This window comes from Macaca nemestrina, chromosome 8 (assembly GCF_043159975.1).
Source record: "Macaca nemestrina isolate mMacNem1 chromosome 8, mMacNem.hap1, whole genome shotgun sequence".
In the NCBI taxonomy this organism is placed as follows: domain Eukaryota; kingdom Metazoa; phylum Chordata; class Mammalia; order Primates; family Cercopithecidae; genus Macaca; species Macaca nemestrina.
In genome coordinates, this window is record NC_092132.1 from 37,374,720 (window position 1) to 37,392,834 (window position 18,115).

General features: G+C 40.6%; 1 long non-coding RNA gene and 1 pseudogene across 1 annotated transcript in view; one reads left to right on the top strand and one right to left on the bottom strand.

Moving 5' to 3' along the window:
- Positions 1 to 2,513: 2,513 nt before the first annotated feature.
- Positions 2,514 to 18,115, bottom strand: part of LOC139355656 (uncharacterized) — a 28,424-nt gene continuing 12,822 nt past the window's right edge. The window contains exon 3 of the long non-coding RNA XR_011606472.1: positions 2,514 to 2,678. This is a non-coding gene — a long non-coding RNA (uncharacterized lncRNA). The remainder of the gene's footprint in view (positions 2,679 to 18,115) is intronic.
- Positions 3,145 to 4,196, top strand: LOC105492396 (aurora kinase B pseudogene; annotated as a pseudogene).

The window sequence follows — 18,115 nt, forward strand, 5'->3', positions numbered from 1 at the left end:
ATATGAGCAGAATCAAGCAGTAATTGTCATTTTGTGATTGGCTTGCTTCACTTAGCACAATGTCCTCAAGGTTCATAATGCTGTAGCAAATGACAAGGATTTCCTTCTTTCTTAGAGCTGAATAATGTCCCATTATATGTATATACCATATTTTGTGTAACCATTTATCTTTGAATGGACACATTGTGGTTATTGTGAATGATGTTGCAATGAATATAGGTGTGCAAATATCTCTTTGAGATCCTGTTTTCAAATCTTTTGGATACCAGTTTCATTATTTTTGAACCATTATATGATGTGTTACCCTGAATGAAATGCCAGACTCATTCTCCTTGTAATTTGTAGTGGTTCCCTGGTTTCTCCAGCCACTCTGTATCAAACACCTGGTATCTCCCAGAACCTGAAGACTCAAAGAAGAATTAAATAAATAAATAAAAGCTAACACTTCTATGGTGACTACTATGTGCTGGGCACACTTCTAAGTTACCTTTGGGAGGTAGGTACTGTTATTCTCACTCCTGGTTTGAGGGAGAATGCTGAGGCACACAGTTAACTGGCAAAAGAAAGATGAGATGTGGTCCCAGGAAGTCTGGCTTCAGAATTCTGCACCTAGACCCTCACACCAAACAATCTCTCTTTTACCTTCCAAGTGTTCAGGGTATGGTATGATAGGACTGACAGACAAGGAGATGACTACATTCAGCATTCCAGGAATCACTGTAGCGAAGATGCTCAAACAACTTGCTTTGAGAACATGGAGCAAGACACACTGAACTCTATACACTTGGGAAAAATTTTTCTGGGGGCAAAGAGGCTTGGGTTGAATCCTGATGGTTCAGTAAGAGGGGCAAATGAACAAGGGGGAATTATCAAAAGAAGTAATGGCATTTAAGGTACTTTCCTGGTAAAATAAAATCTGTGTTTTTGCATATGTGCTATGCACATACCTGCATTTGATACCTGCTATGCAAATGCTTGCTGCATGTTAGACCTTATAGTAAGCACTTTATGTATTCTCTTATTCATCCCTAACAAGGCACTGAAGGGCAGATATAATGATCCTCATTTTACAGATGAGGAAACTGAGGTTCAGAGATGTTAAGCATGCTACCCAAGAACACACAGCCGAAGTCCAAACCTGGTTTGTTGGTCTCCAAGCTAGTGCTCCTAACACTCTGCAAAGCATAAAGGAAGGATGGATGATGTAGAAGCCAGGTGCTCTCCACCCTTGAAAAGCCCTGAGGATACAACAGCCTGGGCAAAGTTGTGGCAGGATCTGGTCCACTTTGGCTCACTGACTGATAAGCCTGAGTAGAGTACATGGCAGAAAAGGGAAGGTTAAGAACAGGGGCAAAGTAGCAAGATCTTTCTTTAAAAAGAAGAAAGCTGGGCCTCCTCCTCCCCCAACCTGGCGGTGCGGCACCGTGGTGGCAGGGGTGTTTGGTTGCCTCAAAGCCACTGTGCTCCCAGTTCTAAGGTTGCAGCACAAGCCTCTGTTCACCTGACACCCTTGAAAAGCAGAGCGAGTGAAACAGTGGCTTATCAAAAGGCACCGGAGGTCTCTGTTTCTGGCTGGGCTCTACGGTGGACTTGACATTCTGAAAGCACTTGTAGATAGACTGCCAAAATGCCAGCTTAAAAAAAAATCCAAGGTAGGGTCAAATTTTCTCTCCATCTACCGTCCTCTCCCTCCCACAGGGTAGTAATCACATCACAGAGAAACCTGAGTGCACTTATTTTTTGCTGCTTGATCCTATTCGCCTGAAAAATGTAACTTTTGCTGGAGAAGATTCAGGGAGGAGGTGCTGCGTCCTGATTTATTGCTCTTTCCCTGAGAAGTTTTTGCTTCTGAGAATTCTATTGTGTCACAACTGGGGTAGGATTTAGCTCTTACTCTGAAGGAACTGAGTCTTGGTAATGAGATTAATAAAACGCATGATCTGGCACCTCAAAGCACTGTGATGTGGCAACTTATGAAGAATAGAGAAGGGACAGTTTGTTAAGTTGCTTTACTTTTCTTGTGGGACTTTTAGCACTCTCCTGATACACAATGCTGGGCAAGCTCACAGGTACCTCCTGGACTCTGTGTCATGCCTACACTCCCCTAACTCCTGACACACAAACCAGCAGATGCCCTTGATAAGGGGAACCGAAGATGAATAAGTGTATTTTCCCTTCAGTGACAAACATTCTTACTGATGTAGGTGCCCAGTGAATGCATGTTAAATGGATGATCTGGGATTTGGGGAAACAGTGGAAATGGGGGCATTTGGAGAAACAGTGGAAATGGGGGCAAAGGGCTTGGAGAGAGTGAGGAAGAGAATGCTGATCCACATGTGGGAAGACAAACTGGTGTCATAACCTGCTCTGCTGTCTCCACCCACCAAATCCTTTGAGATCCTGGCTTGAACAATCAGAATATGCTCAACACGTCCACATGGAGAACAGCCTTTCTCTGTGATAAAATGGTTGGGGAGTATTTTTAGGAGAATTTCAATCTGTGTTTATTTTGGTGCTCCAAGAGGAACCCAAACCCAATGACATCTTCTATTTTCATGACACAGTCATGTGAATCAGCACTGGTCAGGATTGGTCCCTGGACACGTTTCTTCTCAGAACTGCCCCCGACGGTGTGAGGAGGAACCTCTTATCGTTTCTTGGGCCCAGCAACTATATTTCTGTAGACAAGAAGAAAAGAACATTTTTGAGAAATATATGAGATGATGAAAGAGGATTGCCTTCATTTTATTTTATTTTTTCCTAGTTATAGCTCCACTTGCCTTGATTTTAATTATGAAAATAATACAATTGCTTTTAAATGACAAAATACACAATTACAGTTAGGATCATGATTTCTGAATGTGTGGGGTGCTTACGTACATTCTTACTGGAGCTGTGCTTGAACTCTTGAATTCTAACTTAGCTGTTGTAAAGTCATTTTTCAAGCTTTTTACTAAGTTGGGCGTCAGAATAATTTTATACACAGTTGTGCTTAATACTTCCGGAGTGAGAAAAAATTATGAAAATGCTGCCTTTTTTTTTTTTTTTTTTTTTTTTTTTTTAAGGCAGATTTCCGTCGTTTGTGGTGGCTGGGAGAGCAGCTGTGCCTTGGGCCTCAGCTCTCCTCCTGCTTTCCCTCCAAGGATGGCCCAGAAGGAGAACAGTTACCCCTGCCCTATGGCAAGCAGACTGCTCCAGCCGACCTGGAGTACCCTGCCCTCGCGAGGCTTCCCGAGGATCCGCACCAAAGCTGCGCTTGAGCTCCTGAGCTGCGCAGACGCACAGCCCGCAGCAAGCCCTGCCATGAGGTGGTGGAGAACAGCTGTGGGACAAGCAGCATCTTAACGCGGCCCTTCACGGTCGACGACCTTGAGACTGGGCGTCCCCCGGGCAAAGACAAGTTTGCACATGTGTACTTAGCTCCAAAGAAGAAAAGCCATTTCATCGTGGCCCTCAAGGCCTTCAAGTCTCAGATAGAGAAGGAGGGCGTGGGGAGCACCAGCTGCACAGGCAGATAGAAATCCAGGCCCCCGTTCAGCATCCCAAATATACTGAGTTGCTACAACTACTTTTATGACCTGAGAAAAATCTACTGAATTATAGAGTACGCCCCCGTCACCTCTACCCGCGAGGAGTTGTACCAGGAGCTGCGGAAGAGCCGCACCTTTGACAGGAAACGAACAGCCAGCATCATGGGGGAGGTGGCAGGTGCGCTGATGTACTGCCACGGGAAGAAGGTGACTCCCAGACATAAAGCCAGATAATCTGCTCTCAGGGCTTGAGAGCGAGCTGAAAGTTGCCGACTTCGGCTGCCTTGTGCACGCCCCCTCACTGAGGAGGAAGACAAATGTGTGGCGCCCTGGACTACCTGTTCCCGGAGACAATTGAGGGGCGCGCGCACACAGAGAAGGTGGATCTGTGGTACACCGGAGTACTCGGCTATGAGCCGCTGGTGGGGAACCCCACACACAATGAGGCCTATGGGGGAATCATCCAGGTGGTCCTAAAATTCCCCCTTCTGTGCCCATGGGAGCCCCAGGACCTCATCTCCAAGCTGCTCAGGCATAACTCCTCAGAACGGCTGCCCTGGCCCAGGTCTCAGCCCAGCCTGAGATCCAGGCCCATTCTCGGAGGGTTCTGCCTCCCTCTGCCCATCAGTCTGTCCCCTGGTAGTCCCTGACATTCACTCGGGTGCGTCCGTGTTTGTAAGTCTGCATATGTGTAAGGGAAAGGAGCGGTCATGACCTGTTCCCTTATCTGTCTTCTACTTCCTTTGTTTAATAAAGACTAAAGGTTTTTTTTTTTTTTTTTTGGTAAATAAGTGTAAAAAAGGAGAATTTTGAAAAGACCAAATCAATTATGAAGCCTTGGTCTACAATGCTCATTGTAACGCTTGAGTTGGAGAAGGTGGCTTCAGCTTTAATATGTTGAGAATTAGAGGAACATTAAGTGGATTCAGAATCCTAGTGGGCTTCTCCAGACAGCACAGCATGCTTGGGAGATTTCCTGGGGGATTCTGAGACACTGTCAGATCTTGAGCTCAAAGGCAGAGCGAGCTATTCATAGCTCTTGTTCATAGCTCTATCTGGGACTATTATTGAAGACTTGCTACCCAGTGAGGACTCAGTAAATAACTGTTGAATAAACTCAGTAAAATACAATGGGAAAAGTCAGTCTGAGACCTGTACTGGGTTAGACACTGATAATTCAGCAGTGAATAAAACAAAATCCCTGATTTAGGGCAGTGCTTCCATTCTCATGGTGTAGTGCTAGTGTGGAGAATTTCATCCTAATTATTGCACAGCAATGCATTTTTTTGCTGAAAAAGTATTTTTTTTTTTTTCCTGGAGTGAATTGCACCAAATAAATTTAATTTCTGATCACTTTTCTGCAGAGTATAGTGAAACCACTTTAATATTTCCATTTTCATTCTTATTTTCTTACTTTTGTTGAGTTCTCTTTTCCTGTGAAAATTTTGTAATGAAATTTGATTCATCAGTTTTTTTCCACATCTAGTATTGCCAAATATGGCTTCTTTCATTTCTATGTTTTTAACCCCCTTTAGACCCATATTTTTACTAAGTCTAACACTCACAGGTAAAATTGAAGATCTCACACTTTAACTGTTGCTGGTCTTATTTTAGGTTGACTGATTCTACCATTTGTTATAAGAGGACAAAACATGGTAGCTTGTATTTATGTCCTAGCTAATTCTTGACACCCTGCAGGATAGCACTGCCTCAGGAGTGAGTCTCCTATGTTGCTAAGTCAGCTCTTTGGATCCCTTTGGGTGCTCTGTTCAGAGTGTCAACATGTCCTCTTTCATCTTGAACTTTATCATTCCCAGGACACTTTAGACGTTGTATGTTCCAGCCAAATAGACTGCCTATTGAATGTTACTTTCCCAACCTGAGGTCTTTCTTTCTTTTTCTTTCTTTCTCTCTTTTCTTTTCTTTTCTTCCCTTCCTACCTTCCTTCCTTCCTTCTTTTCTTCCTTCCTTCCTTCTTTCTTCCCCTTCCTTCCTTCCTTCCTTCCTTCTCTCTCTCTTTTTTTTTTTTTTTTTTGACAGAGTCTCACTGTCACCCAGGCTGGAGTGCAGTGGCATGATCTCGGCTCACTGAAGCTTCCATCTCCAAAGTTCAAGCGATTCTCCCGCTTCATCCTCCTGAGTAGCAGGGATCAGAGGAGTACACCACCACGCCTTTTTTTTTTTTTTTTTTTTTTTTTTTTGTATTTTTAGTAGAGACAGGGTTTCACCATTTTAGCCAGGCTGGTCTCGAACTCCTGACTTCAGGTGATTCACCTGCCTTGGCCTCCCAAAGTGCTGGATTGCAGGCATGAGCCACCACACCCAGCCTTTTCTTATGTTTTTTAATTTGTTTTTTCAGAAGGAGTCTCACTGTCGCCCAAGCTGGAGTGCAGTGGTGTGATCTTGGCTCACTGCAACCTCTGCCTCCTTGGTTCAAGCGATTCTCCTGCCTCAGCCTCCCGAGTAGCTGGGATTACAGGTGTGTGCCAACATACCCAGCTAACTTGTATTTTTAGTAGAGGTGGGGTTTCACTATTCTTTCTTATGTTTTATCAGTTCTCTATGAAGATGTTACTGATCCTTCCTATCAGAGGTAATTTTTTTTTACATCATTAATGACACAGATATTATGTTGTTATGCTATGCTATGTTATGCTATTATTTATTTATTTGAGACAGGGTCCCACTGTGTCACCCAGGCTGGAATGCAGTGGCATTATTATAGCTCACTGCAGCCTGGACCTCCTGGGCTCAGGCAATACTCCTGCCTCACCATCCCAAAGTGTTGGGACTACAGATGTGTACCACCATGTCTGACCTATTTATTTATAATGTATTAATGACCTTGTCTTATTTTCCATATTGATCTTAAAATTCCTCAAAGGCAGAGTTTGTATTTTATTTATATTTATGTCTTATAAAATTATTTTTTAAAATTTAAGTTGAGTCCATCTTTGAACCTCAACTGCAGTAGGCCGGAAGGATCATCAGTCTCATTCTTATGCTTGCCTCCCATTCACTCACTGCCATGACAATCTTGTTCTAGCTGTACTGGTCCTTTCCATTTCTGAAGCAGTGTCCAGTCTGTACCACTCTCGAAGTGTGGGAAGTTTGGGCATGGGGGATTTCTGGGCCTAGGCTTCTTGGTATCCCATAAGCTACCCACTCTGGTCTTATCAACTCCTAGGGAGACTGACCTGAGATGAGTTTACTTTCCATAGACTTCTTTTCTCTTTTCTTTTCTTTTCTCTTCTTTCTCTTCTCTTCTCTTTCTTCTCTTCTCCTTCCTTTTCTTTTCTTTTCCTTTCCTTTCCATTACTTTCCCTTCTCTTTCCTTTCTTTTTCACCCGATCACCCTTCCTTCCTTCCTTCCTTCCTTCCTTCCTTCCTTCCTTCCTTCCTTCCTTCCTTCCTTCCTTTGTTCCCTCCCTCCCTCACCCCCTTCCTCCCTCCCTTCCTGTTTCTTTTTTTTTTTTTTCTTGAGACAGGGCCTTATTCTGTTGCCCAGGCTGGACTGCAGTGACAGCATTATGGTGCACTGCAGCCTTGAACTCCCCAGCTCAAGCAATCTTTGCACCTCAAACTTCCAAGTAGCTGGGATACAAGTATGCGCCACCACGCTAGCTAATTTTTTATTTTTTGTAGAGAGAGGGTTTCTCTATGTTGCCCAGAATGGCCTTGAACTTCTGGGCTCAAGTGATCCACACACCTTGGCCTCCCAAAGTGCTGTGATTACAGGTGGGAGCAACCGTGTCTGGCCTACATTTCTTTTCTTTTCTTTTTTTTTTTTTTAATTATACTTTTAGTTCTGGGATACATGTGCAGAACATGCAGGTTTTACACAGGTATACACATGCCATGGTGGTTTGCTGCACCCATCAAACTGTCATCTACATTGGGTATTTCTCCTAATGCTATCCCTCCCCTAGCCCCTCACCCCCTGACAGGCCCCAGTGTGTGATGTTCCCCTCTCTCTGTCTATGTGTTCTCATTGTTCAACTCCCACTTATGAGTGAGAACATGCAGTGTTTGGTTTTCTGTTCCTGCATTAGTGTGCTGAGAATGATGGTTTCCAGCGTCATCCATGTCCCTGCAAAGAACATGAATTCATCCTTTTTTATGGCTGCATAGTATTACGTGGTGTATATGTGCCACGTTTTCTTTATTCAGTCTATCATTGATGGGCATTTGGGTTGGTTCCAAGTCTTTGTTATTGTGAACACTGCTGCAATAAACATACGTGTGCATGTGTCTTTATAGAAGAATAATTTATAATCCTTTGGGTATATACCCAGTAATGGGAATGCTGGGTCAAATGGCATTTCTGGTTCTAGATCCTTGAGGAATTGCCACACTGTCTTCCACAATGGTTGAACTAATTTACACTCCCACCAACAGTGTAAAAGTGTTCCTATTTCTCCACATCCTCTTCAGCATCTGTTGTTTCCTGACTTCTTAATGATCGCTATTCTAACTGGTGTCAGATGTTATCTCACAGTGGTTTTGATTTGCATTTCTCTAATGACCAATGCTAATGAGATTTTTTTTCATATGTTTGTTGACAGACTCAATGTCTTCTTTTGAGAAGGGTCTGTTCATATCCATTGACCACTTTCTGATGGGGTTATTTGTTTTTTTCTTGTATATTTGTTTAAGTTCTTTGTAGACCCTGGATATTAGACCTATATCAGATGGATAGATGCAAAAATTTTCTCCCATTCTGTAGGCCTGTTCACTCTGATGATAGTTTCTTTTGCTGTACAGAAGCTCTTTAGTTTAATTAGATCCTATTTGTCAATTTTGGCATTTGTTGCCATTGCTTTTGGTGTTTTAGTCATGAAAATCTTTGCCCTACCTGTGTCCTGAATGATATTGCCTATCATTTCTTTGCAGGTTTTTATGGTTTTAGGTCTTACTTTTAAATCTGTAATCCATCTTGAGTTAATTTTTGTATAAGGTGTAAGGAAGGGGTCCAGTTTCAGTTTTCTGCCTATGGCTACCCAGTTTTCCCAGCACCATTTATGAAATGGGGAATCCTTTCCCCATTGCTTGTTTTTTGTCAGGTTTGTCAAAGGTCAGATGGTTGTAGACGTGTGGCCTTATTTCTGAGGTCTCTGTTCTGTTCCATTGGTCTATATATCTGTTTTTGTACCAGTACCATGCTGTTTTGGTTACTGTAGCCTTGTAGTATAGCTTGAAGTTAGGTAGCATGATGCCTCCAACTTTGTTCTTTTTGCTTAGGATTGTCTTGGCTATATGGGCTCTTTTTGATTCCATATGAAATTTAAAGTAGTTTTTTCTAATTCTGTGAAAAAGTCAGTGGTAGCTTGATGGGGATAGCATTGAATCTATAAATTACTTTGGGCAGTATGGCCATTTTCACAATATTGATTCCTGCTATCCATGAGCATGGAGTTTTTTCCATTTGTTTGTTTCCTCTCTGATTTCCTTGAGCAGTGGTTTGTAGTTCTCCTTGAAGAGGTCCTTCACATCCCTTGTAAGTTGTATTCCTAGGTTTTTTATTCTTTTTGTAGCAATTGTGAATGGGAATTCACTCATTATTTGGCTCTCTGTTTGTCTATTATTGGTATATAGGAATGCTTGTGATTGTTGCACATTGATTTTGATTCCTGAGACTTTGCTGAAGTTGCTTATCAGCTTAAGGAGATTTTGGGCTGAGACAATGGGGTTTTCTAAATATCCAATTATGTCATCTGCAAACAGCGACAATTTGACTTCTTCTCTTCTTGTTTGAATACCCTTTCTTTCTTTCTCCTAACTGGTTGCCCTCACCAGATCTTCCAATACTATGATGAATAGGAGTTGTGAGAGAGGGCATCCTTGTCTTCTGCCAGTTTTCAGAGGGATTTCTTCCAGCTTTTGCCCATTCAGTATGATATTGGCTGTGAGTTTGACATAAATAGCTCTTATTATTTTGAGATATGTTCTATCAATACCGAATTTATTGAGAGGTTTTTTTTTATTATTATACTTTAAGTTCTAGGGTACATGTGGATAACGTGCAGGTTTGTTACATATGTATACTTGTGCCATGTTGGCGTGCTGCACCCATCAACTCGTCAGCACCCATCAACTCGGCTTTTACATCAGGTATAACTCCCAATGCAATCCCTCCCCTCTTTCCCCTCCCCATGATAGGCCCCAGTGTATGATGTTCCCCTTCCTGAGTCCAAGTGAAGGGGTGTTGAATTTTATTGAAGGCTTCTTCTCCATCTATTGAGATAATCATGTGGTTTTTGCCATTAGTTCTGTTTATGTGATTGATTATGTTTATTGATTTGTATATGTTGAACCAGCTTTGCATCCCAAGGATGAAGCTGACTTGATCGTGGTGGAGAAGCTTTTTGATATGCTGCTGGATTCAGTTTGCCAGTATTTTATTGAAGATTTTTGCATCAAAGTTCATCTGGGTTATTGGTCTGATTTTTCTTTTTTTGTTTGTCTCTGCCAGGTTTTGGTATCAGGATGATGCTGGCCTCATAAAGTGAGTTAGGGAGGCGTCCTTCTTTTTCTATTGTTTGGAATAATTTCAGAAGAAATGGTACCACCTCCTCTTTGTATCTGTGGTAGAATTCAGCTGTGAATCTGTCTGGTCCTGGGCTTTTTTGGGTTGATAGGCTATTAATTACTGCCTCAATTTCAGAACTTGTTATTGGTTCATTCAGAGATTTGACTTCTTCCTGGTTTAGTCTTGGGAGGGTGTGTGTGTCCAGGAATGTATCCATTTCTCCTGGGTTTTCTTGTTTATTTGCAGAGAGGTGTTTATAGTATTCTCTGATGGTACTTTGTATTTCTGTGAGATCAGTGGTGACATCCCCTTTATCATTTTTTCTTGTGTCTATTTGATTCTTCTATCTTTTCTTCTTTGTTAGTCTGGATATCAGTCTATCTATTTTGTTAATCTTTTCAAAAAACCAGCTCCTGGATTCGTTGATTTTTTGAAGGGCTCTTCATGTCTGTATCTGCTTCAGTTCTGCTGTGATCTTAGTCATTTCTTGTCTTCTGCTAGGTTTTCAATTTGTTTGCTCTTGATTCTCTAGTTCTTTTAATTGTGATGCTAGGGTGTCGATTTTAGATCTTTCCTTTCTCCTGTGGGCATTTAGTGCTGTAAATTTCCCTCTAAACACTGCTTTGGCTATGTCCCAGAGATTCTGGTACATGTGTATTTGTCCCCATTGGTTTCAAAGTACTTATTTATTTCTACCTTAATTTCACTATTTACCCAGTAGTCATTCAGGAGCAGGTTGTTAAGTTTCCATGTAGTTGTGTGGTTTTGAGTGAATTTCTTAATCCTGAGTTCTAGTTCAATTGCACTGTGGTCTAAAAGACTGTTTGTTATGATTTCTGTTCTTTTGCATTTGCTGAGGAGTGTTTTACATACAATTATGTGGTCAATTTTAGAATAAGTACGATGTAGTGCTGAGAAGAGTGTGTATTCTTTTGATTTGGGGTGGAGAGTTCTTTAGGTGTCCATTAGGCCTGCTTGGTCCAGAGCTGAGTTCAAATCCTAATTATCCTTGTTAATTTTCTGTCTCATTGATCTGTCTAATATTGACAGTTGGGTTTTAAAGTCTCCCACTATTATTGTGTGGGAGTCTAATTCTCTCTGTAGCTCTCTAAGAACTTGCTTTATGAATCTGGGTGCTTCTTTATTGGGTACATATATATTTAGGATAGTTAGGTCTTCTTGTTGCATCAATCCGTTTACCATTATGTAATGCCCTTCTTTGTCATTTTTGATCTTTGTTGGTTTAAAGTCTCTTTTATTAGAGACAAGGATTTTAATCCCTGCTTTTTATTGTTTGCTTTTTTGTTCTCCATTTACTTGGTAAATATTCTTTTATCCCTTTGCTTTGAGCCTATGCGTGTCTTTGCACATGAGATGTGTCTCTTGTATGTAGGACACGGATGGGTCCTGACTTTTTATCCAGTTTGCCAGTCTGTGTCTTTTAATTGGGGAATTTAGCCCATTTACATTTAAGGTTAATATTGGCATGTGTGAATTTGATCCTGTCATTATGATGCTACTGGTTATTTTACCCATTAGTCGATGCTGGCAAGGTGGCCTAATAGGAACAACTCTGGTCTGCAGCTCCCAGCAAGATCAATGCAGAAGGTGGGTGATTTTTCATTTCTACTGAGGCACCCAGTTCATCTCATTGGGACTGGTTAAACAGTGGGTGCAGCCCATGGAGGGCGAGCTGAAGCAGGGTGGGGTGCTGCCTCACCTGGGAAGCACAGGGGTTCAGGGAACTCCCTCCCCTAGCCAAGGGAAGCCGTGAAGGGACTGTGCCATGAGGAACTGTGCATTCCAGCCCAGTTCCTACACTTTTCCCAAGGTCTTCTCAACCCGCAGACCAGAAGATTCCCTCAGGTGTCTATACCACCAGGGTCCTGGGTTTCAAGCACAAAACTGGGTGGCCATCTGGGAAGACACTGAGCTAGCTGCAGGAGTTTTTTTTTCATACCCCAGTGGCTCCTGGAACACCAACAAGATAGAACCATTCAATCACCTACAAAGGGGGCTGAAGCCAGGGAGCCAAGTGGTGTAGCTCAGCAGATCCCACCCCATGGAGCCCAGGAAGCTAAGATCCACTGGTTTGAAATTCTTGCTGCCAGCACAGCAGTCTGAAGTCAACCTGGGACACTCAATCTTGGTGAGGGGAGGGGCGTCTACCATTACTGAGGGTTGAGTAGGTGGTTTTCCCCTCACAGTGTAAACAAAGCCGCCTGGAAGTTCGAACTGAGCCAAGTCCACCGCAGCTCCGCAAAGCCACAGTAGCCAGACTGCCTCTCTAGATTCCTCCTCTCTGGGTAGGGCATCTCTGAAAGAAAAGCAGCAGGCCCAATCAGGGGTTTATAGATAAAACTCCCATCTCCCTGGGACAGAGCACCTGGGGGAAGGGGCAGCTGTGGGTGCAGCTTCAGCAAACTTAAATATTCCTGCCTGCTGGCTCTGAAGACAGCAGTGGATCTCCCAGCACAGTGTTCGAGCTCTGCTAAGGGACAGACTGCCTCCTCAATTGGTCCCTGAACCCCGTGCCTCCTCACTGGGAGACACCTCCCAGCTGGGGTCAACAGACACTGCATACAGGAGAGCTCTGGCTGGGATATGGCGGGTGCCCCTCTGGAATGAAGCTTCCAGAGGAAGGAACAGGCAGCAATCTTTGCTGTTCTGTAGCCTCCACTGGTGAGGCAAAGAGCGTCTGGAGTGGACCTCCAGCAAATTCCAACAGACCTGAAGCAGAGGGGCCTGATGGTTAGAAGGAAAACTAATAAACAGAAAGGAATAGCATCAACATCAACAAAAAGGATGTCCACACAGAAACCCCATTTGAAGGTCACCAACATCAAAGACCAAAGGTAGATAAATCCACAAAGATGAGAAAAACCAGCACAAAAAGGTTGAAAATTCCCAAAACCAGAATGCCTCTTCTCCTCCAAAGGATCACAACTCCTCGCCAGCAAGGGAACAAAACTGGATGGAGAATGAGTTTGACGAATTGACAGAAGTAGGCTTCAGAAGGTGGGTAATAACAAATTCCTCCGAGGTAAAGGAGCATGTTCTTACCAACGCAAGGAAACTAAGAACCTTGAAAAAAGGATAGAGGAATTGATAACTAGAATATCCAGTTTAGAGAAGAACATAAATGACCTGAAGGAGCTGAAAAACACAGCAGGAGAACTTTGTGATGCATATATAAGTATCAACAGCTGAATTGATCAAGTGGAAGAAAGGATATCAGAGATTGAATATCAACTTAATGAAATAAAGCATGACGACATGATTAGAGAAAAATGCATGAAAAGAAATGAACAAACCCTCCAAGAAATATGGGACTATGTGAAAAGATCAAACCTAGTTCGACTGGTGTACCTAAAAGTGATGGGGAGAAAGGAAACAAGTTGGAAAACACTCTTTAGAATATTATCCAGGAGAACTCCAACATAGCAAAACAGGCCAACATTCAAATTCAGGAAATGCAGAGAACACCACAAAGATATTCCTTGAGAAAAGCAACCCCAAGACACATATTCATCAGATTCACCAAGGTTGAAATGAAGGAAAAAATGTTAAGGGCAATCAGAGAGAAAGGTCAGGTTACCCACAAAGGGAAGCCCATCAGACTAACAGCTGATCTCTCTGCAGAACTCCTACAAGCCAGAAGAGAGTAGGGGCCAATATTCAACATTCTTAAAGAAAATAATTTTCACCCCAGAATTTCATATCCAGCCAAACTAAGCTTCATAAACAAAGGGGAAATAAAATCCTTTACAGACAAGCAAATGCTGAGAGATTTTGCCACCACCAGACCTGCCTTACAAGAGCTCCTGAAGGAAGCACTAAATATGGGATGGAAAAACCAATACCAGCCATTGCAAAAACATACCAAATTGTAAAGAGCATCAACACTATGAAGAAACTGCCTGGTCTACATTTCTTTCTTCTACCCATTTAAAATATTTAACATAAACTCTTCAGTAAGTTTTTCTAAAGCCACCCACAGAAAATTCATCTTCGTCAAGCAGTTTCTGCCTTCTTCTCATCAAAATTATCAAAGCCAAGGAAATAGTAAGGGCCTGGCTAACTGCTTGAAATGGGGAAGGGAAACTATAATAAATGAAAATGTAGTTGGGTGGAAAATCCTTCCACAAATTAAAGGTTGATAGACTGGCTCTGAGATGTAAACATTTATAAAAGTGAAGGGCAAATCTTAATGGCTTGACTCAGGAGACCAGACAACTCCAAGCAATACAAAACAGGAAATAAATACTGGCATTTGAGCTCCTGGGAATTTAAGCATGAGGAAGAATTGCCAGAGGGTGGATGGATAGGACTCAGGGGTAGAACACTGGCTTCAGGACGACCAACAGCATCCAGATGAGATTTTGGCTCTGGAAAAAGAGGACACTGAGTCACCATCACAATAGGGTGTTCAAGAAGGAAAAATTTAGTTACCGGAAAGAGATGCAAAGATTAACGCTGTCCAGAAACAAGGATGACTTCATGCTGGGTTGCTGAGTCACTGAGCTACTTGCTTATGGTTTCAGAATTCCTCCTCTTATAGAAGAAAGCAAAATTGGTCCCCAAGCTGGGGGTGGGGGTCAACTCTTGCAGCAGAAATTTGAGTTGCCCCAGGGATGGGGAGTGGAGGGGTGGGGGAAGGAGTGAAGAGTGAGTCAGACAGGCCATTAAACCAGACTCTGGATGCACAGTGTTTGAAAAGGACACTGGCATAAAAATTAGTCTTCACACACTTCTCCACACACGGATGCCGTCAACACTTAACTTTAAACATGCTGACCAAAATAAAAATAGCCTCCTTTTAAAAAATCGCCACTTGTATTTGCTCCTTGAAAGCTCAATTGCAGCAATCCAATGTAGAATATACTCATATGTTGAAAAATATGCTGACAATATTGTTCTGATATTGACTGTTAGTGACGTCTCAAGAATGAATAGTACATTTTCTGAGAGGATCAGAGAGCACGTCATGGACAATTGACAGTTTATGAATCACCAGTCAGGGAACACTATGTTACGATAATGCTAAGACTTTGAGTTGGGCAACAACCATAATTGTTGCAGTGAAAGCACTTTAATGTTATTCAGTGACTTCATAGGTCTGGTTTCTTTCCATTTTAATCTATACTACATTCAGCAACCACAGCAAGCCTTGTTAAACTATTAGTTAAATATATTCTTCCCCTTGCTTCATACTTCCAACAGATTCCTCATGTACTCCATGTCAAGTACAAAGTCTTTCTGTCAAAGAGCACCATGATTTGAACTCTCCACCAATCCGTAGCTCCTTGGAACTGTCTCCAATTTAATCTGTTCTCTAAATATGTCAGATTAATCATTCAAACTTACCTTTCACTTTTCTTTATGCTGTTCACACTACTGGAAAAACTTTATCTTCTTCTGGACATCTAAATGCTGCCATCTCTTAAGATCTACCTCTTGTTCCACTTCCTCCATGAAACCTTTTCCAGTAACACTTGCCAAGAATTTTCTCCCTTCTTCCAACTCTCTAGATTTCATACAGAAATGATCATCCACCTAACATCCTCCTCCATTTCCTTCTTCTTATGGAATCCCAATTTTATTCCGGCCAGCTTTTCTTTTCTTTTTTTCTTTTTTTGAGCAAGGATGTTAATATTCTGGCTACTGAAACATAAATGAGTTTCTAGGAATTGTTCTGCCAATATAGACCTGGCACGACTTTTCCTTCTTGGTGCTTCCTTTATATTCTTTCTAACATCTAAACCTGAAGTTGCAGATGGAGCTGTCATTTTATGTTTACAAAATAAACAAAGGAATGAAAGCTAAATGCTAACCATGACAAAATGGAAAGAGGGAAGGAAACTGGGATGTTGACAACATCATGGAGCTACTGTCCCAGCCCTGTTCTACTTATCTATAGCCATACGTTTCTTTTTATATAAGGAATATAAACCCCTATTGGGTAATTCGCGATAGGTCAGTGGATAATCTATACAGTTTAATACAATTTTTATCTAATATTGACATATATTCAGAGTCAATATCATATGATAAATCAATTATTCTCTTTTTCTTTCATCTTTGTTAATTTTCTCTTTCCAACTAGATATTATTGCTTTGTAGATGGATGTGATTTTAAATGTCTTTATTTATATTTCATCACTATTCTTCTTAGACATTGCTTGAGGAGTCTAATAAGTAAATGTTGTGCAAATGCTATTGAAATAAATTACATCAATCAGTCAATAACTCTTTAATAATATGAACTATGTGTTCAGCATAGTAGGCATCATACCAACTTAAGGGAGTTTGAGTTTTGGAATAGTTTCATTGTGACACTAGAAATCAGATCCCTGCAGATGGGTTTTAAAAATGTATTTGTTTTAAAATGGTTGCTAAGAGTCTTTTCAGTTACATCTCAGTACTTAATTTTATTATATTTTGCTATACTCTCAGGAATACTTGTACTTTCAGTATTCAGTGTTAAAATAGAATAATTAGATAAACTATGAAGTTGGGCAACCTTATAGGACCTAAGTAAACTATATCTTAGTAGAGTAGTTATTATGGAATGAATAATATAGTACTGTGAGGATACTCTGGTAACAAATTTCCAATACAAATTCAAAGGAATATTCTTTCTTTAGCTGTGGAAGAAGCCACTTTGCAATTGAGGAAGTCTAGAACTTGAACTTTAAGATTGTGGATAAATTGTTTATATAAAGTTAACTTTACTAAGAATGATGAGAATAAGCCCTGGAGATAAAAATGGTGAGCCCAGTACTAACATGCTTCAGAATAAGGAAGACTAATTAAAAGGTAGATGGTAGCTGCAAGGAGGTTCAGTAAGGAATATTGCCAATGATTATGTGTTGGTATCCAGTATTGCTATTTAAAAAATTATTTAATTATGTTTCAATTTTTACTGAAATATTTTTAAATGTCCAAATCAATGGATTTCTTTTATTTTTTCTTTATTATTCTTTTTGAATTTTGTAATATTTTGGCAATGTTACATAGTCTGTTTACATGCTCTGTGAAACTTATTGAAGTTTTTTTTTGGTTGCTTGGTATATAGTCAGTTTTTGTCAGCGTTCCATTGTTGTTTGAAAAGAATGTACAGTCTCAGTTTTAAAGATCTGAAGTTTGATATGTATTTCTTGAGTTCATCTTGTTAATTATATTATTCAGATGATGAGGAAATTAAGTCCATAGCTTAAAAATCATTTTGTGCTGAACTAAGAATAATATGTATATATGTTATATAACTAGTTTATAATGTTAAAGGGAATTTGAAATTTTAGAGAATTTGTAAGCTGAATCCTGTGATTCCGAGTTTAAAAAAGTAATTGATATTAGGTTTATGACTTCAAGTTGAAAGTTAAGATAATTTGCCTAATTTTAAAACACTATTGGAATATTTGTATTAAGAACTTCAGATTAACTCATTCTTTCTTCCTACCCCACAAACTTAAAAACACACACAATTTATTAGACAAATGAATTGTATAAGTTCTAGGAAGGATTTTCTTAGTAGTACTGTGTGCTTGCCTACCCAAGCATTTAAAGTTCCTCAAAAGGAAATAAAAAATACTAATCTAAAAAGTGAAATTTAAATACTTATAAAAATTAATTAAATCCATAAATTGAACATTTATGTGGAATTTATTCTACTTTAGTTAGCCAAACATTAAATAAAGATTCTCCTGAAAATTGTTCTTGTTTCGTATAAAATTTGCTACATTTGCAGACGAAAGAACTTTTTAAGGTGGACTTAAAAGCTTAAGGAAAATTTGTGGGTTTAGTTGGGAAATTCATTACATAGAATATTTAAATCACACATAATTCAAAATAGTCTTTTCTGGGCACAAAAGACCTCGTTGAGCATCAGAAAACTCCCATGGATGAAAATTAATATTTTAATCAAAATTTCAGAATGGGGGAAGTTGAGTATGGCATTCTAAACAAAGAAACGTAGAAGTCTCAATGAAAGACTGGGAAAATGGAAGCATGAACAGTGGTATGATAGAATCTTCCTACTCTCAATTAAAAAGAA